At 33.2% G+C, this 25249-nt stretch overlaps 1 protein-coding gene across 7 annotated transcripts in view; it reads right to left on the bottom strand.

The window, feature by feature from the left end:
- The window catches only part of LOC129744102 (trafficking kinesin-binding protein milt-like), a 341216-nt gene that overhangs the window by 57697 nt on the left and 258270 nt on the right, over nucleotides 1-25249 (bottom strand). The window contains exon 1 of one of the 7 annotated variants that reach the window (XM_055736479.1): nucleotides 14722-15219. The exons of the other annotated variants lie outside the window; for them this stretch is intronic. The gene's annotated coding sequence lies outside the window, so the exon portion shown is untranslated. Of the gene's footprint in view, nucleotides 1-14721; nucleotides 15220-25249 lie in introns of those variants that run through there. 7 annotated transcript variants of the gene reach the window in all.

Genomic DNA, 25249 nt, shown 5'->3' with positions numbered 1-25249 from the left:
GTTATAGTCCACTACAGCATTTAAGAGATGATCATAGTACAACTTACATGATATTGGTTGCGTTTTAGGAAGTTGAGGATATGTTGCATAAGACTGAAAGCAGTTTAAAAAAACACCTGGCACCCCTGTTGAGTAACGGGGCAGTTCGTTTTGTTTTCGTTCACTTAGCAATCAGGACCATCTAGTGGCTATATGCTGAGTAATATTTGATCGAAGTACTAACGTATTTGAATTCAAATTCTTACACACGTTTTCGGCTCATTTTTGTTCTGGGTCAGAACTCTGTTCTCTGTGTCTAAACTCGATATCGATTGAGATTTCAGATTCAGATCTCAGATTTAGATTTAATATTCAGGTTTCAGATTCAAATCTGAACCAGGAATCTGAAGCTGAAATCTGTATCTGAATCTGAACTCTGAATATGAAATCTGAATCTGAAATCTGAGGCTAACATTTTAATCTGAAATCTAAAATCGGATCTCGGGTACAGATTTCAGATCTAGATCCCAGATTTCTGATTCAAATTTGTTGAAAATTTATTTTCGACACATCGGTGAAATTCATATTCTTGGAGAAAGAATTTCAAAAAAATCATAATGATAGGCTTTAAAAATCACACCAAATCAATGGTTCAAAATAAATCGGGCTTAGCCAAATTGGACTGTTGACTAATGTGCTAATGATTAGCACTCATACCGCGGTGCCAGGTGTTGTTTTAAACTGCTTTCAGTCTTATGCAACATATCCTCAACTTCCCTAAAACGCAACCAATATTATATAAGTTGTACTATGATCATCTCTTAAATGCTGTAGTGGACTATAACAGATAACAAAATGGTTATCAAATTGTTATTTTAAATGTGATAAAAGTTTCATGCGATACCCTCAAAGCCAACGGGGTATAAGTGCAGAAATGATCGACTTAAAAAATAATCAAAATAAAGACTGAATGTTTAAAAAACAGAATCAGTTATCATTGAAAAAGGCAGATAAGGAATCCAAATGAATTTAGTACCTTAAACAAAGAACCTGAGTTCTCAAAATTCAGAAAAAAAACATGAAATTTAATTTCAGTAACTGAAGAAACACCACAAGACTTAAAAATCTCAGGGAATTGGATCTAGATAATGATAAGATTAAAGCTATAGAAATATTCATGTTGAGAAAATCACTTAATGATATTAGCAAATCAACTATGAGCTCGTTTTATTGATAAAAATAATATGAGAATTTTCATATGTCATAATGATATGTTGAATTCAGGATATTTACTTCAGTAAATGATAAAATTTTGGTTAAATCAGCTGAACATGTTTCAATTAGAAATTTAAGTCTAAGACAGAATTTGGAACGGAGGGTTAATAAAGAAACTTTGTACTGTCGATTGGTCTAATTAAAACAACTACCGACTATATCTGTGTTGATTTTCAATTTTAAATAAAAAATATCGTTTATTTTTATTGTTGAATCCACGAAGGTTATCAAAAAAGACTATTTTGTAGCCAATATTACGCTATTTACCTTGTTCGACTAAGCACATTTTAAGCGCGGAAAAAATTGTTGAAGACCCGAAATCGATTCAAACTACGCCTGGAAAGATATTCCCTTTTTAGTGAAGCTGAATTGAAAAGAAAAAAGAAACATGGAAAAATTTCAATCAGTCTAAAAAAGTTTTAGAAAATTGCCAATAACTTTTCAGGATCAACTCAAATCTTTTTCCAGTTTTCGACAAAGTTGTCGGCATGAAATTTTTTATAAAGTTATAGAACTGGGTAATTGTCATATGTAATATGTAGTCAGAAAAATCCATGGTCATAGAACATAAGGTCGAAAAACCCCATTGAAAATCTAATGCAAATTGACATAAAATTTAAAATCGCTCTAATTTCAAAAAAGCCCGATGAAACATTTCCAAATTTGCAGGATGGATGCCTGAATACTACATCTTTCGAATGCCGAGTGCCGTTTTGGTGGTCATTTTTATTTTTTAATAACGTATTTTGACACACCGTGGTGAACTATACTTTTTTCTTCTCTTACATTTGGTTTTTTTTTCTTTCTCTTTACTTTTTCGGAATCAGCCAAGAAGAAAAGACATTTTTTTGAAGAGAACGACAATTTTAGAATTTCTTTTCTAGAAGAGATTTTCGGAGATTTTCTTCAAGTACCGGAATTCGGCTGCTGAAGTGCGAAAGTGAGTTCTTCTTCGAAAACTTGTGATTATGTCTAGCCTAGAAACGCGTTATATAGTTATTTGATAATGTCTCAAAAGATACTGATACAGATGAGACATAACGTGTTATGAACGATTTGATGGTTTTTTTTTTTATCAAAGAATTACAAATTAAAGTTGACTTTGAAGGTTTATACCTTGTATAATGCATTTTCAGTATCAAAACAGCAAATTTACCCTTTCTTGTCCACTGAAGGCCCCATAAAGCCAGATTACTTTTTCGAAAAATTCATTTTATGTTCTTTCATTCTTTGATACTTCAAGTTTCTCTAATACTTTCAATCCATTTAGTCTAGCCGCTGAAATCCGCACAGTTGACTGATATGATCTCCCATTATTTTTAGGTTCCTTCATACCGTTGATATGAAAAGTTTCTCCACCGTTGTGATAAAAGTTTTGAGGGCATCGGGCAGACACTGAGATCAAACCAAAATATCGATTAAAAATAGTCACTCGCATCATAATCAAATTTTATATTTACAGCTCTTCATAACTTGAATTCTATTCTCCAAATTCCGTTTTTAAAAATCGATCAACTTGTAAATTTAAAAAAATCACAACTCTGCTCTGTAAATTTTTGATTTTTTTAAAATTATTTGCATAACTCAAACAGAAAAAGGTGTAACTCTCCAAATTTAACCAAATTCAAATAACCTAACGAGATCTGTATTTATGTATGTACAGAAGACCGCTGTAAGTTTATAAAATTTTACACCTTCCATAACTTTATTGGGTTGTTTTAACTGCCGAAAATAGTATTAAAAATTTGGGTAGTGATTCATTCAATCCTGAGTTAGAGGTAAGAGTATAAATTTTGTTTGGAAAGTAGTATCAGAAAACAAAAATTTTAATTCAAAAATCACTAGAGATGTAGATCAAGATAAAGAAAATATAACTTTGGATTTAAAATATTGAATAAAATATGAACGATGTACTCTTCAGTCTTAAGTATAATTCAGATCTCTTCTAAGAAAACTGGAGTTTCACTGAGATGTGTTCGTATTTGAAAAATCTTTTTAAAAGGATGGAAAAATGTTTTTTGATATAGATAGGTACGTTCCGTGAGCTAGTGACCAATATTTCAAAAAGTTTTAAAATAAATCTTAATCAAATGAAGGATTGGTAAAAAAACATGTGACAAAAATTACTTATTTATATAAGATGAATTTAAACATCAGGTAACCCAGCCATATGCAGGAATTATCATTGTTAATAACGTATTTAACTGTGATTTTATTATTTCCTTTGAATACAAATTTTTCTATCATTCCGCTCGCAAGCAAACCTTATTTTTTTCAATTTGGCCCGCCCTTTGAAATGTCTGCCACCCCTGAAAAGCCTATATTGCAACTCACAGTGTCAAAATATTTGATATAAACATTCAGAATATCGATGTTTAGGGTAGTTTAGCACTAGTCGTTTCACAAAAAAAAAACACTCTTGTCGGCGACCCAACAGATAACAGGGCTCGCAAGAGAGATTAGTAACATCGATGTTGGGGGTCTAGAAGCACTTTTACTAGTTACTAGCACTTGTATAAGTGGAAAATACTTCACTTTAAATCCATCATTTCGTGAGCCATCTGGTAAAAGCCTTCGGCGCGTGGATTACGAAACTAATACTTGAGGTGTTTTTTTGTTACATGCACAAATGTTCTAATCCACTTTTAATCATATTGAGTGAAAAAATCGATGCTGGAGGTGTAGGCTAATGAGCATTAAATCAGTTATTAGTACAAATCGAAAGTACTTCCTTTTCTATCCCGATTTGTGACCCGACGGATGAAAAATGTCTTGATGCGGTTTAAGAAAATCTTATTTTTGTTTCAATTACAGTCGTTTTACCATCTTTGTGGTATTTTTAAGAAAATCGATATTGGAGGTGTTTTAGTACTGATGCTAGAAAAAGCTAAAAATACTTAACTTTTGATCCCGTCTGGAACATCAATGTTGGGTTTGTCCTTGCACTAGTGTCAATTACTATTACTTTATAAGTGAAATATCCCTTTTAGTGACCCCTCTGGATAAAAAGGTTCGGCATTGAAATAATAAAATCGATGTTGGGAGTGTATTAGCACTAGTATTTGCTTCTAGTACTAGTACAAGTTTAAAATACAATCCCAACATTAAAAATGACATATTTAATCTTGTTTTAATGTACAACTGTGTACACATGAGAAGTCATCTGTTTTCTATACATTGGGGTAATTTAAATGTTGAAAACTCATTCAGTTTAACTGTATTTACCCTTCAGTATAACTATTGCATAAAATGCCGAACCTCAAACCGTGCGGGCTAAATGTGCCTATTCTATTTATGTATTGGACAAAATTTCTGTTTTTCTGGCAATATTTCCGTATAATTTCATTGAAAATGCTAAAAAATTATAACTCTCATACCACAAAGGTGAAGTTTTATAAAAATCTCTGCCCCATATAATTTTATGGAATAAAAAAAAGGTTAGGATTGCCATAAGAAAAACTTTAATGAAATCTGTTTTAAGATCTTCAATTCTCTATCAAGGAGTTGATTAGGGCGAAATTTGAGTTATGAAAATCTATTTATATTTAATTGTTATCTATCCTAAGAGAGGCATTTTACAAACATGATGGGGGCACACATAAACACTTTCTTATTCCACTTTCTAATCATTATTAAATCTTCGCAAAAGCCTTAATTTGCTGTATTTTTATGTTCATCTGAATGAAATCAAAAATGAAATCACCCAGGTTTTTGTTATGGGCTTCTTTACGCATAATTTTTAAAAATCAAAATATATTGATGTAATGTAAGGTATGATAAAGGTATTTTTGAGTTAGTAAATTCATTAAATTTTTTCATGCCTTATGTTCAAAGCGTATTATCCTAAAAATGCAATAATTAGATATGTAGTTTTACCAGCCGTTTCGCCAATCAGCTGTAGACGCATTTAACGTTGTAATTAGGAACACTTTTCCCTTCATAGGTCTACCCAATTTGCTGTTTTTCATGTTGCCAATAATTTTAGAACCGGATTCGGCTGCTTTTGGGGTGCGCATAATGCAATTATTTTTTTAAGACGGAGACAACACTATAGTATATTTCTCAGAATAAACTTTCTCGAAGACCATAAGAAGTTTATTTTAGGTAAAAGATATAGTATTCGAGTTTTTTGGAAGAAATCTTGAATTTCAATTACTCCATTTCCAACCTCTGGTTGGGAATACTTTTAGCCGTTTCTTGCACATGAAAATTTGAAATCACATTTCAAAACATGGAACCGATTTTGAACCTTAATTCCAAATTTATTTTTAAGCATCCAATCCACAAGATACAAAATTCAAAATAAATAAAGTTAGTTCAGTATTAAATCTCAGGTGCAAAAATGTGTTTTTTAATTGAGTTTCAATTTGAACTCATAAAAGTTTGATTTCGTATTATTTCAAATAAAAAGAAACATAATAAACGGTTTCATAACCTTTCTGTAATAAAGAAATCAATTTAATACTCAAATGCTAATTTGCAACAAGCCAGGTTTATAAGAATTGAAAAGCTGTAATAAACAAACGTTTTGACTTAAATTTAAATTTTAAATAGAATGCTCTAAATTTAAATTTTTAATTTGATCATCTTATGAAAAAATTGAAAAAAAAAATAAAAAGAAATGAAATCGATGATCTCTAAGAGGTATGAAGCTTAAGTCAAAACATGAAATGTCTAATGGTGAATTTCATGTTTTAACTATACGCATCATTTTATTTTAAGTTCTGAATAACAAAATTTACAATTTCCTTTGTTTCGTTTTAATATGTCGATTTTTTAATTAGTACCGTAAACCGGGAGAACTTTGATCATCGGGGTAACTTTGCTCAACATGAAATTTTTACAGATAATCATCGTTAACTAAGTATAAAGTTGAAATATCTGAAAACTGTTTACTAAGTTTGAAAGCCTATAAATTGAGCTACAAATAAGCAAAATTTGGTTTGTATTAGGAGATTTTTGATATTATTTAAAATATAATTTTTAAATCTTAAAATATCTGGTTTTTCGAAGGCTCACAAACATTCATCCTGATCAATTTTAAGTTTTAAGGAGCAAACGGGTTGTTTTATGTGAAAGTTCAACTTTTTTCTTTGTTTAGGTTTAGTTTAAGTGTTATTTTTATGGTAAATTGGTGACAATTCTTGGATATTAAAAAAAGGAATATTTTCTATTAAAAAGCCTGTATAGAAAAAATGGCTTAAACGCTATTAAATGCTTAAGTTAGAGAAAAAAAGATCATGGAAACAGTGCGAGGACCTAGGGAATTGCATGAAGGCAAAAATTTCATTCGTTTTCAAGGCCAAAAATTTTAAGAAATGTTTATAATTTTTACCCCTAAATGTATGCAGCAACTTTGTCCATCTTTTGATTACACGGAGTAACAAAAAAAGATTTTTTGAAAATAGTCCAGGGTTTTCCAACTGAATTAGACTAATATTGACGTCCTGAGTCCGAAAATGACCATGATTTTGTTCAATCAGGTCAGGATATTAGAATATTGTATCTCAAAAAGTTGACCTGATACAGCAAAATCAATGTGATATTCTAACTCAGGACACAAAAATTAGTCTAAATCAGCTGAGAAACCCTAGGCTATTTTTTGGCTGTCACCCAGTGTTATAAATGTTTTTAAAAAATAACGTTGAAAAAATCAGTTTAGTCCTCACAAAATGACAAATTATTGATGTTTATGCCTTCTGTGCTAAATGGCACCATAACAATAATTTTGAAGTTGTTGAGGTACGTAAAAACCAGTACGAGCACATGATTTTTGCAATAATTATTGCAACATAAATCCTTCCTTCCGCGATAAAAACATTATTTGTTGAATCTACGGTTAAATTAATCCAATTGAGCTTGAGCTTGAGCTTGAGCTTAGATAAACCGTACATTTCAGTAGTTGCTACTCCGTGATTGACAAGAACCATCAAAATTGTACATAGATCCAAATAAATGGGGCTTGGGATTAGCTTACCATTTTCTGTGTACACGTTTCGAAGGTTCCTTATCTTTTATGGTCAATAACGGCGCCGGCCACGTCCTTACGGTTCATCGGGGAAAGGGAAAGATTGTTAGCTCGACTTCCGTTGCTACTAGAGACCGAATACACCTCTAAATCTCCACGGTCGTCACAGGAAGGGTGGTTTGTTAGTGGGGAAGGTAAATAAGATCGGGATTCCCTTTGGAAAGGGATGTGATCAAAGCAAAGTTAAATATTTAATGATCGTCGCGTCGCACACTATCGAGTACATCGCGTTTTTATTAAGAGCAAATACGTCCTAACATGGCATTTTCATACACGTAAAATGCACTTGGCGCATGTGCAACTCACCGAATTTTACCACGCACTTATAACGAGAAGAGCAAAACTTCCTAACGTGGCATTGTCATACACGTACAATGCACAATTTTATCGCGCGCTTAAAATGAGAAGAGCAAAACGTCCCAACGTGGCATTGTCATACACGTACAATGCACCTAGCACCGTCACATCTCACCGAATTTCTCCGCGCGCTTACAACGAGAAGAGCAAAACGTTCTAACGTGGTATCAATGCACTTAGTACCGGTGCAATTCACCGAAGATAATCGCGAAGATAAACACGGACGACCGAACCAACCGATCACGTAAATTTTCCCCACGCTAACACACACACACACACCCACCCACACACACGCACCCCCCCCCCCCCCCCACACACACACACACACACACAAATGGATTCCTTCCTCTTCTTTCAAATTTGTAACAATATTGAATTCTAAAGTTTAATTAATTTTGGAAAGGATTTTTTATTTTAGTACTGTTTTAAAGTTTTGAGTTCGAAAACTTGTACTTTATACTGGTTAAACAAGGCTTTAGCCCTAACTCTTTTTCATTTTATTTTCCAGCCTTTAATAAATTTTATATTTGCTTTGTTGTGTTGATTTAATTTAAAATTTGTAATACGAAAACCACTCCTCCAACTTCCCTTCCCACCGTACACACACACATATATACAAACAAACACACACTGTAATTTTTCTAAATAAATAAGGACATATTATTCTGGCGAGAAAAAACCCCACTACTTAGCTTTATATCCACGGTGCCACCTTCCAGTCGCCTACGTATTAACCGTCGAAAATCCAATTGGATAAGCTCTTGTCATCGTACTGACCCGTGCTGTCACGTGCAATGTTGCATTCAATACTACCATGCAACTCATTGCAAGTAACGCCTGTTACACTCGTTACTTCAATTTGGAGCTTTGTGCTGACGTTTTAAAGAAGCTTTTAGAACAAAAGCTCACTAACTCCAAAACAAAATTTTCGATGCCATTTCAAGATGGACACCTCTTCCAACTTAAAATCAACACTTCACGCACAGAAAAATCACCAAATCACGCCATTTCACCAGAAATTTCACTTTCTCCGACGGCCATCAATTACCGCGCGATCAAATAACTCTTTTAAAAGAATTAAAAGCACACATTTCACTAGAAATTAGTTAATTATCGACACCGACGCGAGGAAAACGTTTTGGACTTGGCAATGTTGCCAGAGCTCCTTCTTTGTTTTTATTTGAGTCTAGCACCACTGTCGAAAAACAGTACAATGCTCAGATAGGTTCACCGAAAAAACTTTTCACATGAACGCTACGTGAAAATGTACATGGATTTTTGCCACCATGAAAATCACGTGGAACTTACGTGAATTTCAGGTAGCAAACAGAGCTCGCGCAGCAAGCGGATTTCACGTAATTTTCATATGAGTTGTATATGAAATCAACGTAGATCAAATGTGGTAAGGGATTTGTTCTGCTACATGTAATTCACGTAGATTTCATTGTCTTATTAACGTAGGGAGTTTTTTTTTCGGATATTTCAACTAATATGTTTTGATTTTGATAGTCATCTTTATTGTTCGGCAAAATTTCGCTTGTCCTTGCGTAACATATGCATTTTCCATTTTCAGTCACTTTTCACTTTTCACTTCATTCAAATTATTAAACACAAAATTTGGCATTTGTTTCGCTGCTTTGACGAGTGCTTGATTAGGGCGAAATTTGAGTTATGAAAATCTATTTATATTTAATTGTTATCTATCCTAAGAGAGGCATTTTACAAACATGATGGGGGCACACATAAACACTTTCTTATTCCACTTTCTAATCATTATTAAATCTTCGCAAAAGCCTTAATTTGCTGTATTTTTATGTTCATCTGAATGAAATCAAAAATGAAATCACCCAGGTTTTTGTTATGGGCTTCTTTACGCATAATTTTTAAAAATCAAAATATATTGATGTAATGTAAGGTATGATAAAGGTATTTTTGAGTTAGTAAATTCATTAAATTTTTTCATGCCTTATGTTCAAAGCGTATTATCCTAAAAATGCAATAATTAGATATGTAGTTTTACCAGCCGTTTCGCCAATCAGCTGTAGACGCATTTAACGTTGTAATTAGGAACACTTTTCCCTTCATAGGTCTACCCAATTTGCTGTTTTTCATGTTGCCAATAATTTTAGAACCGGATTCGGCTGCTTTTGGGGTGCGCATAATGCAATTATTTTTTTAAGACGGAGACAACACTATAGTATATTTCTCAGAATAAACTTTCTCGAAGACCATAAGAAGTTTATTTTAGGTAAAAGATATAGTATTCGAGTTTTTTGGAAGAAATCTTGAATTTCAATTACTCCATTTCCAACCTCTGGTTGGGAATACTTTTAGCCGTTTCTTGCACATGAAAATTTGAAATCACATTTCAAAACATGGAACCGATTTTGAACCTTAATTCCAAATTTATTTTTAAGCATCCAATCCACAAGATACAAAATTCAAAATAAATAAAGTTAGTTCAGTATTAAATCTCAGGTGCAAAAATGTGTTTTTTAATTGAGTTTCAATTTGAACTCATAAAAGTTTGATTTCGTATTATTTCAAATAAAAAGAAACATAATAAACGGTTTCATAACCTTTCTGTAATAAAGAAATCAATTTAATACTCAAATGCTAATTTGCAACAAGCCAGGTTTATAAGAATTGAAAAGCTGTAATAAACAAACGTTTTGACTTAAATTTAAATTTTAAATAGAATGCTCTAAATTTAAATTTTTAATTTGATCATCTTATGAAAAAATTGAAAAAAAAAATAAAAAGAAATGAAATCGATGATCTCTAAGAGGTATGAAGCTTAAGTCAAAACATGAAATGTCTAATGGTGAATTTCATGTTTTAACTATACGCATCATTTTATTTTAAGTTCTGAATAACAAAATTTACAATTTCCTTTGTTTCGTTTTAATATGTCGATTTTTTAATTAGTACCGTAAACCGGGAGAACTTTGATCATCGGGGTAACTTTGCTCAACATGAAATTTTTACAGATAATCATCGTTAACTAAGTATAAAGTTGAAATATCTGAAAACTGTTTACTAAGTTTGAAAGCCTATAAATTGAGCTACAAATAAGCAAAATTTGGTTTGTATTAGGAGATTTTTGATATTATTTAAAATATAATTTTTAAATCTTAAAATATCTGGTTTTTCGAAGGCTCACAAACATTCATCCTGATCAATTTTAAGTTTTAAGGAGCAAACGGGTTGTTTTATGTGAAAGTTCAACTTTTTTCTTTGTTTAGGTTTAGTTTAAGTGTTATTTTTATGGTAAATTGGTGACAATTCTTGGATATTAAAAAAAGGAATATTTTCTATTAAAAAGCCTGTATAGAAAAAATGGCTTAAACGCTATTAAATGCTTAAGTTAGAGAAAAAAAGATCATGGAAACAGTGCGAGGACCTAGGGAATTGCATGAAGGCAAAAATTTCATTCGTTTTCAAGGCCAAAAATTTTAAGAAATGTTTATAATTTTTACCCCTAAATGTATGCAGCAACTTTGTCCATCTTTTGATTACACGGAGTAACAAAAAAAGATTTTTTGAAAATAGTCCAGGGTTTTCCAACTGAATTAGACTAATATTGACGTCCTGAGTCCGAAAATGACCATGATTTTGTTCAATCAGGTCAGGATATTAGAATATTGTATCTCAAAAAGTTGACCTGATACAGCAAAATCAATGTGATATTCTAACTCAGGACACAAAAATTAGTCTAAATCAGCTGAGAAACCCTAGGCTATTTTTTGGCTGTCACCCAGTGTTATAAATGTTTTTAAAAAATAACGTTGAAAAAATCAGTTTAGTCCTCACAAAATGACAAATTATTGATGTTTATGCCTTCTGTGCTAAATGGCACCATAACAATAATTTTGAAGTTGTTGAGGTACGTAAAAACCAGTACGAGCACATGATTTTTGCAATAATTATTGCAACATAAATCCTTCCTTCCGCGATAAAAACATTATTTGTTGAATCTACGGTTAAATTAATCCAATTGAGCTTGAGCTTGAGCTTGAGCTTAGATAAACCGTACATTTCAGTAGTTGCTACTCCGTGATTGACAAGAACCATCAAAATTGTACATAGATCCAAATAAATGGGGCTTGGGATTAGCTTACCATTTTCTGTGTACACGTTTCGAAGGTTCCTTATCTTTTATGGTCAATAACGGCGCCGGCCACGTCCTTACGGTTCATCGGGGAAAGGGAAAGATTGTTAGCTCGACTTCCGTTGCTACTAGAGACCGAATACACCTCTAAATCTCCACGGTCGTCACAGGAAGGGTGGTTTGTTAGTGGGGAAGGTAAATAAGATCGGGATTCCCTTTGGAAAGGGATGTGATCAAAGCAAAGTTAAATATTTAATGATCGTCGCGTCGCACACTATCGAGTACATCGCGTTTTTATTAAGAGCAAATACGTCCTAACATGGCATTTTCATACACGTAAAATGCACTTGGCGCATGTGCAACTCACCGAATTTTACCACGCACTTATAACGAGAAGAGCAAAACTTCCTAACGTGGCATTGTCATACACGTACAATGCACAATTTTATCGCGCGCTTAAAATGAGAAGAGCAAAACGTCCCAACGTGGCATTGTCATACACGTACAATGCACCTAGCACCGTCACATCTCACCGAATTTCTCCGCGCGCTTACAACGAGAAGAGCAAAACGTTCTAACGTGGTATCAATGCACTTAGTACCGGTGCAATTCACCGAAGATAATCGCGAAGATAAACACGGACGACCGAACCAACCGATCACGTAAATTTTCCCCACGCTAACACACACACACACACCCACCCACACACACGCACCCCCCCCCCCCCACACACACACACACACACACAAATGGATTCCTTCCTCTTCTTTCAAATTTGTAACAATATTGAATTCTAAAGTTTAATTAATTTTGGAAAGGATTTTTTATTTTAGTACTGTTTTAAAGTTTTGAGTTCGAAAACTTGTACTTTATACTGGTTAAACAAGGCTTTAGCCCTAACTCTTTTTCATTTTATTTTCCAGCCTTTAATAAATTTTATATTTGCTTTGTTGTGTTGATTTAATTTAAAATTTGTAATACGAAAACCACTCCTCCAACTTCCCTTCCCACCGTACACACACACATATATACAAACAAACACACACTGTAATTTTTCTAAATAAATAAGGACATATTATTCTGGCGAGAAAAAACCCCACTACTTAGCTTTATATCCACGGTGCCACCTTCCAGTCGCCTACGTATTAACCGTCGAAAATCCAATTGGATAAGCTCTTGTCATCGTACTGACCCGTGCTGTCACGTGCAATGTTGCATTCAATACTACCATGCAACTCATTGCAAGTAACGCCTGTTACACTCGTTACTTCAATTTGGAGCTTTGTGCTGACGTTTTAAAGAAGCTTTTAGAACAAAAGCTCACTAACTCCAAAACAAAATTTTCGATGCCATTTCAAGATGGACACCTCTTCCAACTTAAAATCAACACTTCACGCACAGAAAAATCACCAAATCACGCCATTTCACCAGAAATTTCACTTTCTCCGACGGCCATCAATTACCGCGCGATCAAATAACTCTTTTAAAAGAATTAAAAGCACACATTTCACTAGAAATTAGTTAATTATCGACACCGACGCGAGGAAAACGTTTTGGACTTGGCAATGTTGCCAGAGCTCCTTCTTTGTTTTTATTTGAGTCTAGCACCACTGTCGAAAAACAGTACAATGCTCAGATAGGTTCACCGAAAAAACTTTTCACATGAACGCTACGTGAAAATGTACATGGATTTTTGCCACCATGAAAATCACGTGGAACTTACGTGAATTTCAGGTACCAAACAGAGCTCGCGCAGCAAGCGGATTTCACGTAATTTTCATATGAGTTGTATATGAAATCAACGTAGATCAAATGTGGTAAGGGATTTGTTCTGCTACATGTAATTCACGTAGATTTCATTGTCTTATTAACGTAGGGAGTTTTTTTTTCGGATATTTCAACTAATATGTTTTGATTTTGATAGTCATCTTTATTGTTCGGCAAAATTTCGCTTGTCCTTGCGTAACATATGCATTTTCCATTTTCAGTCACTTTTCACTTTTCACTTCATTCAAATTATTAAACACAAAATTTGGCATTTGTTTCGCTGCTTTGACGAGTGCTTAGCCCTGTCCGCTGTCTCAATTTTTAATCCTGTTAAAAAAATATCAAAATTGTAAATAGCTACCACACAACAAAATATTATTACTTACGAAATAAATATCAGCTTTTCCATCACTCAGATTTGTTTGTCTTCATGCACCAACTGTCGGATCCGCGCCATATTGAGAACTGTATTCCTACTACGGTTAAATTAATCCAATGTAAGAAAACTGACTGATGACGTTTTAAAATTATGTAACAAGATTGATTTAGGAAAACCAATTAGCACGCAAAATTCCGAAGCATCTTTTTTTTCTTTTCTCTAAATAATTTACAGGAGATCATTAATTTTTATTTTGTTTTATAAAACTTAATTTTGATGAATTTTAAATGTTAAGTTTAACATTTCAACAAAATTTGTCGAAAACAATCTGATGAAGTAACAATTTCGTCATGTTGTTTATTCTTCATCTTCCTAATCGCACACATCGCAATCCATGTTTCATAACATCCTCCCAGAAGGATAACACAACATTTTATCCTCGGGCATGCGCATTGAAGAAAAGGGATTTTCCGACCAGCTGCTGCTCCGGAAAAAGAAAATAAAAATCCTTTCCTTCTAGGAAAAAATCGAAATGGTTCAGAAAATTGGAAATCGAATGCACAAAATGAAAATGCACTATTGTAGTTAGGAGCTTCTCGGTTTGATCAGACCCTTCTTTTTTCGATCGGGGAAAATCTGAATGCGCTTTCCGCGAGATTCGACTACCTTGTATTTGAAAGTTGTGAATGGTTCGAAAAAGTGTTTATGGGTGGCCCTCATTCACTGATACTTTTTCGACTCGCCAATTACCGATTTAAAATATAGACATTAGATTAACGCGCTGCAAATGCAAATGAAATGAAATGAAAGAAGAAAAAAAGGCACCTTCTGGGGTTGGCCCGTTCGGCTCCAAGCGTTTTTTTTTGCTCCTGCTGCTTGTTTATTTTCTTTTAATGGGGTGCTGTCTAATTGATTGGTGGCGCGGTGATATGGAATGGCTACTATTGCTGCTGCTCGCTGGTGGTACTTTTCCCCAAACGTTTTTTTTTTCCCTCAGCACCTTGAGGGGCCAATCGATATTTCAAACTAGTTTTTGAATGTTTCACTTTTCCACTTGTTTATTTTGTGTGTTTTTTTTTTAACTTGAGTTAAGCTCCAGCAGAGAGCATGGCGCGTGGCAAATGTTTTAGCACTGTTATTTTTGGGGGTTTAAATACGATTACTAGCAGAAGGATTCACTACGGTTGATAGACGAGACGTCCAGCAGCTGATTAATGGCTGACTCATGAGTGAGTTGGTGAAGTTCAAATCCGTTATTTGAAGCAAATCTTGAGGGTGCCCCCAAGTTCAAGGGTGATGACTTTCTCGGAAAGATGATGAATCCAGGTGGAAACTTCAAACTATTTAACTTCAACTCCAATAAGAATTCACAAAAAACAAACACGTTGTTTTCATTCGTCACTTCGAAGGGAAACTGACAGAACCGAACTGGAAATGGTCCTTTTTCCGATTTTCCATTCACTTGCATGTGTGCAGTCAGTCTAGGAGAGAGAGATTTACGGCGACTATTTTGCTTAGTCTATTCAGTGACATAGGCGACGCACACCAAGAAGTCACTATGAAATAGAAAGAGATACAGTAAACGGATAAAAAAAGAGGGTCGTGATGACAGCATAATGAAAAATTCCGTCACCGAGTAGGGGAGAAGGAAATTGCGTGTTGCCAATTTTTTGTTTGCTTTCATTGTGAAGGAAATGTTACACTTGTTGGTGTTGCATTGTGGAAATAACCAGAAGAAAAAACTGCGTTTTCAGAGACGACCGGAAAATTTAAAAAATAAACAATTGAAACCCAATGAGGAATCAGAGCATTTATTTGACCTGATATACTATTAACTTACATTTGTGATATATTTAACCAAGAAGGTTTACCAGTGTTTAGTGAAATTAGGTTCATAAGTATAGGAAGGCTCCTTCATTAGCAAGAAACTTTTTTTTTTTCATCAAAACATCTTCACTGGTATTAAACTGAGACGCGTACTTCAACGTCCTTCAACAGGTGATCTTTTCACACCAAATTCTTCATAAAATTTAGAAAGATTGTTTATATCAAACACTTTCTTTCAATAGTATTCATAGTTTCGCGACCAGATTTTGAGATTTCAACAATTTTGGAGTATTTATGAGTAAAATAACAAATATAAAACTTTTGGTTTCTGTACCGTTTTTTAATCAATGCTTACAAATCAGATACATATGATAGGTATTTGAAATGCAAAATTGACCAATTGAAAAATGTTGATTCATTATTTATATTTTCACAGTTTTCAGTCGCACGACATAACTTGATGCACATAACTCCTAAAATTCACTTGGTGAAAATGTTAATCCAATTATCATCTTATCAGATAAACTTTTTTTTTCCAGAAATGAAAAAAACAGAACTATAGGAAAAAATCTTTTATTCAAAATTCGTGTTAAGATTTATAAAAATACTTTTTAAAAAATATGTAAAAAGCCCAATATTTGATTAAAATGCGGTGAATCCGTGCACACATAGTGAAGAACCATGTATATAACACAAATTTTCTTTCGAATCAATAAAAACTCTTATGTTTTATCTTCAGCAAAAAGTTGATTTTGTATGAATGGTAGTGAATCAGTGCACCCATAGTAAATTGCTATACTTACAGAAAGAACAATGCTTTAAAACCTACAATATCAGTAAGCAACATGTTAAGAAAAACTTCAGAGCGCTGGATGCTACAAAATATCTACTACGATAAAATTGAAGTGAAGCCGTGCACCCATGCCCAATACCCATAACCAATTAACATTATTTTCTAATAAAATTGATATCATGTTTTAATTTTTTTTAATTATTTGAAATCTAGAGTTTGTTTTGATTAAGTCGTATGAACCATCTGGCATGTTTTGAGAAAATCGATTCTCAAGTTCCGAAACACCTTTTTAATTCTTACTTTGTTATTACTGGTCAAATTCGTCTGCAAATTCGAAATTTGATGTAAAACTGAACGCTAAACATGATGATATACTTGAAACTTGCATTAATTCAGTTCTTATCAATGAAATGGTACTTACGACAAAATGCATTTCTCTTCTGGCGCAAACGTCCTTTTGATCAGTTGATAATTCTGGTTACTAAAACTGATTTGATTGGCCAAAATAATCAGTTTTTGATTCGGAGTTGTTTGATGAAAGGTTTTAAATGGTAATCCTATCCAATTAGCACGCGGAAATCATTGAGCAATGGCATTTGTGATTATTGTATTTTGGGACTTGCCATTGGGAGTCCACCCGGACTTTTCCGACCACTACCATTGGCACTTCTGGCCGTTAAAGGAGTGTAAAAGAGCATCACACATCTATTTTGATTATTTCGGTTTGCCTTTGTAATGAAAAAATAATTCTAACTATTCACACAGTGAAAAGTGAAGCTAATGGTACTCACCAACACTAATTTGGAGCCAGTTATTTTATTAGGACAGCTAAGACTCCTGGACACAGTTTTCGATTAAATTTACACGAATTTACAACAATTTAACAACAAACTTCAGGCGACGAAGAATAACGTCGTAAAAACCAACCTGACAAGTTGTTTTTAGCGACCTTTTGCATCCCGGCAAATACACGGCAACGCAAAATGACGCAAAAACCAAGTTGCACTGAAAAATGAGAAAGCCATCATACGTCCTAAATTAAAATCATTGTGTAAAAGTTATTTAATGATAAAATGAAACTAATTTTTTACCAAATATAAAATACATGGTTATCAATCGTTTGCAGCAAAAAACTCAGTTTTGTTTATGTTGGTTCATACGACCTAATCAAAACAAACTCTAGAAATATTCAATTTATGGCATATAGAGGCGAACCAACCTGTGGCTGAAAACCTCTCAAATAAAGACAAAAAAAAAGTTATGGCATACACGCAATCGTCAACTATACCAAAATGTGGTGATTCCGTGCACCGATGGTGAAATTTCCTTATCGTATTCGACAAACGTGACAAAATAATAGCAAAAGGAAAAAGTTAAAATTATTATGTTATGAAAAAATTTCCCCTTCCCCGTCTTTTTGATTGGTAACTACAGCCCGAATAGGTATATGCAATTTGCCGGTCTTTCTAATATTAAGTTTGCTTCGCCCTTTTCAACCGTCGCACAGTGGTCCAATTCTCAAAAAAAACCTGGCAAAAAGTCTGAAAAACCTTTTCAATCTCAATTCAATAATCATAATTTCACTAAAAATAACATATTATTTTCATCGACTCGAGATTTTAGCCGAGCGAGCACATGGTCGATTGCTTCGGGTTTGCCGCAAGTATTTTCATATTTTCTGTAAAATTTCTTTTTTTTTTTTTGTTGTTACTGTAAGAATTAAAAAAAAAAAATTAAAAGCTCAGTAAGTAAATTCTTGTATTAAAATTTTCCAACAGATTGCTGTAAAACCTCTCACATCCTAGAAAGGTTCATTGAATCTCAAACTATCTCAAAATAACAATACATATGAAATTAAATCAAAACAAATTGACGTTGGCTCTGGTGCTGATTTTTTTTTTTTTTCATTTATAAACGTGTCAATTTAGAATTTTTATGACAAATGAGAATTATTCAACAATTTCGCCAATACTGATCAAAATTTCGAAATTAAGTATGTTGGTTTTTTCTTTAAATGATCATTTATTCTATCAATGGTTTAAACACATTCTATGAATGACCAGCAAAAAAGATTCTATGATTTGCTCAATAATCAGAAGAATATTTTTTTCCGGGAATTTAACACCACGGAATCAGAAGAATATTTGAGAAACCGTAAATTAATTATGTTTTGGGAGTTATTCCTAATTGAAAAAAATAACACAGAAATTCATACTGAAAGTGCTTCAAAATATTAAAACGATGTTTTATGAATGGATTTTTGAGAGAACTTAACCTAGAGATCCAATTAAATATCAATTTAGTTCGTAAACCGGAAAGTTATTGGCTCAGAAGTCAAATTTGAAGAAAAAAGTGGTTCAACTCTATGAAATCGTTCTCCAAAAATGGCAAGAAAGGCAACCCAATTTGCAATATTTTGTAGTCCAGAAATAAAGGAATCTGTAAAGTTAGAGTGAAGTTATGTGGAGTTTTTTTTTATCTCCATTTGAAGTTAAAAAACTTGAATAATTTACCGTTTTTTTAACTAGATTCCATATAAAAAATTTCAAGTTTATTCCAAAACAAATTTTTTTATTACATAAGGTGTAAAATACGCCTAATGAAAATATAAAAATAATTGCAAAGCAAAATATGTTTGCGATTTGAATATATATTCGTTTTTTAATGTAAACAAAGCTTTGCAAAAATTTAAAAAAATATTCAAACTCAGCATTTCTTGAGAACTCCTGAACGGGTAAACTCATGACTAGCATTTCATGGTTTCATGTAGCTTGAAAATGCCGGAACACGATGAAATATTTGGATAGATGATTATGAGCGCTTCAAAAATCGACTTTATGCCAACTTTTCTGGGTTTTGGACCACTGTGCGTCGTGCGGGGTGACAATGGGTCAAAAAATTATGATTTTGAATTCCTTTCCCAAAAACTCCCGTTATTCAACTCACATAAAAAAGTAAAAATTAATATTGTTGAAAAAATTTTTGTTTTTGAAATTTTTTTGATCAAATGATAATTGACCCATAGTCACCCCCTCTAAGGAGTGACCCATAGTCACCCTTTAGAAAGGGTGCAACGTTGTTGCAGTGGAGTAGGTACTAAATATAGAAATGTTTTCAAAAAGATTTATTTTGTCTTTATTTAAGAGGTTTTCAGCCACAGGCTGGTTCACCTCTGATTTCAAAACGCTTGATTTAGCCATAAATTCAAATGGAAAACTGTCTTTTGTGAAATAACCGGGATCATGAGTAAGTTTGGGCATCAAAATCACAACTGTATCTCAAATAGTCCTTGCCACTTCGTACATTGCTATTCCGAACGACACCACAAGACGGTGGTTAAATCGTGCAATCCTTTTTCGCACTCTATACTATTTGGTAGTCAATCGTTTGGGACACTATCTTTATGCATCCAATACCTACTGCCGTGATATGACGAAGTGACGTATATCCATTTTTTCGATTTTGACTTTTTGACGCTATTGTGTGCGTTTTCCTATGAGCTATCAAATGCTTTCAACAAATCTAGAAAATATCAAACAGTTTTTGAGAAAATCGATAAAAACAAATCGCCAAAAGTGCGATTTATACGCCGAAGTGACGTATATCCATGCGTTTTTGAAAGTGATACAGAACAATTTCAATAACCCCTATAATTTACAGGCGACATTCCTCAGATTTGAAAAAAAAATCATATTTTAACATGACAATCGGTTTACAATAAAATATAAAAGCCAACCCCCCCCCTCCCCCTTTCCTCAGAGTAAAGGGTTCACAAACAAAGAAGTTGTCGAGCCTTTTTGATAAATAAAATTTGAATGCAAACGTCGACATCTACATTAATTAAAAAAAATTCGAGAAATTATTTAACATTTGTAGAACAAAACTAATTCTTCATTAATTTTGCGTTGTATTTGTTACAAAGAAATTTGTTTGTGGTAAGTTTGTTTGTCAAGCAACAATATTGTTTTTTTCTTAAGCGGTGCACTCGAATTTTATTTATGAGAATTTTGATTTCAAAAATGAGATAATGTTTAAAAAATTCAAATATTTATTTAGTAAGAAAATCATAAAAAAACAATAGTTATAAATTAGAATTCTTCCAGAAACTTTTTTTCTTCGAGCTTTTCCCAAAAATCTTTCTTATTATCTGGCATTAGTGGACAAAGTTTCTTTGAAATCGTTTTTTTTTTTCAACCTCTATTCCTCTATTTTCATTTCTGAAGTGAAGCGAAGATTGGAGGTCAAAGTCCGGGCGCGATACTTCCTTGAGTTGTTTCACCGTAAATAATGAAAATCGCTTCCAATCTCCTTTAAAGCACGATTTATAATGGAACGAAAACGATCCTCTGACGAATTTCACCTCTTTGATTTCGGCCAATTTTGGTCGCTGAGCACCTTTCTTAAAAACGGATTGCTTAAATTTAACGCTGCTTGTGAAAAAATCTCCATAGCTCATGGGAACTACTACAACTTCTGACGCTGTTTCCACGCATCTTATAAAATCTTGATATGTATGTACTTCGCCATGATTGAAACTTTTCATACATTTTTCGACAGCTGCGTGAAATGAATCAGCGGACATCGTATGTTGCATTTGCAATTAACATTTATAAGATTGTGATATTTAGCTTTTGCTTTTTTTGTTCGGGCAATTGAAGCTTGTTTTTTTGTATGTTTTGGTTCACTTGCAGCTGGTGAGAGTGAAAATATTTTTATATTACATGTAGTATGTGAACATTTTCACATAGATTTAGTTTTTTTTGCAAGGAATTATCGCTAAAATAAACAACTGTATAGACGGATGTACGGATATATACGGATGACTGCTTTTCCTGACCTTATTTCTGAAATCTAAAATCATAGACCTCACAAAACCCCCGAGTATGCATTTTCGTCTCAAACATATGCAAGATTTGATACCTGAATCTATTGTTTACCCCGCCTAATTTACATACAGTTGCGTCAAAAAAGAATGAAATAGCTTGAAGCTGCGCACCCACTTCAAACTTTGACAAGCTGCCATTTCTCTCTCGGTTGATATTTTTTTATGAAATTTTCACACGATCTAGTACAACTATCCAGCTAACGCTCTACTAAATTTGAAGTCTTTACAATAACTGGAAACAAAGATACAGCTATTCACGTTAAAAAGGGAAATTTGAAATTGCTTCACTGAATGTGCTGTATCTTTGACAATTTTCATTGAAAAATCTTGAAATTTGGTCCAATGAACCTCATTTTCTACCCGGCACCATTTTTGATCACGTTCATTGATTTTGACGAAACTTGGCCTGGTACTAGATCAAACATTTTTACATCTTTGGACCAAATTTCAAGATTTTCCAATGAAAATTGTCAAAGATACAGCATATTTAATGAAGCAATTCCAAATTTACCTTTTTTTTACGGGAATAGCTGTATCTTTGTTTCCAGTCATTGTAAAGACTTCAAATTTCGTAGAGCGTTAATTAGATAGTTGAACTAAATTGTGTGAAAATTTCATGAAAAAATATCAACCGAGAGAGAAATGGCAGCTTGTCAAAGTTGGAAGTGGGTACGCCGTTTCGCGCAAATTCATTCTTTTTTGAACGCAACTGTATGTCAATTTTCATCTAAATCCAATGTAAAACATTATGAGTCATCTACAAATCTGACATTTTCCTTCATTCCTGGTAATAATTAGCACCCACTTATACCGAATTTCAGTTTTCTAGGTCTTATCTTAACGCTAAAACTAGGGCTGAGATTGCAATTGAGGTCAAATAAAAAAAACTCACAAACGAGCAAACGGAAATTGTTTTTTATGTACAAAGAAATACATACCTTGAAAAGTTTCTCCGACAGCATCACTAACATTTTCTTCCTCACTCGAATACAATTTAAGAAGATTCAACGCACTGGCCATTTTAACTGAGAACGAAATTTGTTCCAACTGCACGAAAAGACTAAGGATAAACGTCACTCCGACGGAGAATCGTCTAATCAAAACAAACGTTTATACGCCGAACTGACGCATATCCATTTGAAGTAATTATACGAATTTCACGCAAAATAAAGAGTTGTGTTTCAAAAGGCTGCATTTGTCATCTATCTATGCATAAATTCTACAGATCACATTTTATGAAAAGTCTAAGATTAACGAATAAAGAGGAAAAAGAGAAAATCGCTTTTATTCGCTTAAAACGAAAATGGTTTATACGTCACTTCGGTGTAACACGGCAGTACACGAAATTTAAATTTAAAATAAATAAACGTGGACTAACAATGGCAGTGCTTGGAGTGAGAATACATCAATAGACGCATAATTGCCAAATAAATTTTAAAAATCCGTTTGTTGATTATGGTTAATCCCCAATCACAGTATTTTGTAACTTTTAAGATAAAATTATAACATTCAATGACCCTGTTATAAACAATAACATTTTTTATCTGTACTGTGTTTGTTTTAATGTTTATAGTTGTGTACATTATAACTTTTGCTTGACCCATACAGTCACCCCCATTTAACACATTTTAAAAAGTGTTCCAAAAATTGGAATAATTTAAGATATAAACACCTCAGTTGGTAATTTGAGAAAACCAATATGATTCAGTGAAGGAATCAGAAAAAGTAAATTTGATAAACTATCTTTCTCAAAGGAAAAGAATTGCACATGATTTGCAAAATTCCCAAAAAAAAAACTACAATTCAGTGATAAACAGTTTTTAATTTTAGGTTCTGAAACAAATTTTTAAGAGTTAATTTCTTTAATAAAAACACCAAAATAATTTTAAAATCTTTGAATACGATTCGAAAGCTGCTAATGTACAAATTTCGAAAAAAAAATTAAATTTCAAGATATTTTCTTTCGCTTTTCTTCGATTTTTATTCGAATAACGCCTGTATTTAGCTAAGATTTGCCCAGACATAGCACGTTTTTTTTTTATTTAGAAATTCGGAATAAAATGCAAGGTTATTTAAAAAGATTGCCCAGGAACTCGGATACGTGAGCACTGAGCATTTTAAAGCATCTCTTCTCTTTCTGAGCTCTACAAGCTCAATGACTTTCTTGGCTTGTCGAGCCACTTTTTCAGTTCATTTAAATGTCGGAACTGAAAATGTATACAATTTTGTGTGGTACTTTTTACTCAGTCCAATGCAATGTGAACTTTAAAGCTTTTGTTAGATAGTTCATGGTACTTTGGAATGTTTTATTAAATTGAAATTGTTTTCTAGACATTATTTAGCGAGAAAGATTTTTGTCATCGAAAGATATTTAATTTTAATTTTTAAAAAATGACTCAAACATCTTGTTTTGTACAATCGATGTTCTGAAGTGCCTATCTCAACTTTCCACTGAAATCTGAAACCGCTCGGTTCCAATTAGTCTCAAAAGTCGTTAGGAAAATAAAATTATACTGCTAATAAACATCAGAATGCGACAAAGCGAGAGCTCAATCAACGGAATCTTCTATTCGTTCGTTAGAGATGTTAGTGAGACAATAAATATTTGCTCGAAGCCGACCCGTTGTTGCTCGTGAACCATCGAACGAGAAGCACGTTCCCATCAATCGAGAGCATACATTTTCATTGACACGAAAAATTTGTCGCGCCTGTGTTTTTTTCCAGTTGGCCTCTGTAGTGCGGACTTAATTCCCAATAAAAGCAGTTGCCAATTAATTGGTCGAGAAAGATACTCGAAGAAAATGAGAGACAGAAAAATTAACAACACCGACTGCAATTGTGCAGTTTGCGGGCTCCCTGCTTCAAAAGACTGAGTCAATTTGGGGTCATTTTTGAATTTCTCAACCCCTGGGGTCTGGAACTGTGTTTTGGTTAATAACTCATCCATAGTTCTTTTTTCAGAATTTTTAAGTGACGTTTACATGAGTAAATTTCATCGTTAAGGATTTTATGGGAAAATTGAATATTTTTTCTGGAAAATCAACATTATTTTTCTTTTTTCTTTCAAACTGAGCCTGCAAATGGTTTTAGGAAAAAATTAATAATTACTTAAAGAAACTTTCTGCTGAACAACTTTGTCCTAGACCGTAACTTCTTATCTTATAAGACAAACAAGTTATTAGCTGTTTAACAGGGATATGTCTTTTTGCTTTGAAAAACAATCAATTTAACTGACATCACTGCTGGTGCCTAACGAAGTGTTGCTCGAAAACTTGTCATGCAAAACCTCGCTAGGCACCTGCAGTGATGTCAGTTGAACTAATAGTTTTTCAATGCCAAAAAAACATACTCCTATTTAACAGTTAATAAATTTGTTGGCTAATAAGATACGAAGTTAAGGTCTTCGACAAAGCAGTTCATAAGAAAATTGCCTTCAAAAAATTACAAATTGACACTAAAACTATTTGCAGCCTCAGTTCCACAGAAGAAATCATAAAGATGTTGATTTTCCAGAACGAAATTTTTAATTATCTCATACAAACCTAAAAGTTCAAATTTATTCATGTATTCGTTACTTAAAAATTATACAAAAAATCATGGATGAAATTTCAGCCAAAACGAAAAAATGAAGAAATTAAAGAAATTAGGAAATTAAAAATTGGACCAAAATCGACTCAATCTACTGCTTCAATCCAAACCAAGCCCCACATTGCAATTTCATCGAATCGTGATTTACGAAAGTTTATGTTTTCGTCATGTTGCAAATATTAATGGAGCGGATGCGGTTGTTCGATTGAAGCCGTCTTCGTCGTTGGCCACCGGAGATTTAACCCCGCTGGCTAACTGAG

The sequence above is a fragment of the Uranotaenia lowii genome, chromosome 2 (genome assembly GCF_029784155.1).
Source record: "Uranotaenia lowii strain MFRU-FL chromosome 2, ASM2978415v1, whole genome shotgun sequence".
NCBI lineage: Eukaryota > Metazoa > Arthropoda > Insecta > Diptera > Culicidae > Uranotaenia > Uranotaenia lowii.
The sequence above is the reverse complement of the archived record's forward strand: the minus strand, read 5'-3'. Positions and strand labels throughout refer to the sequence as shown.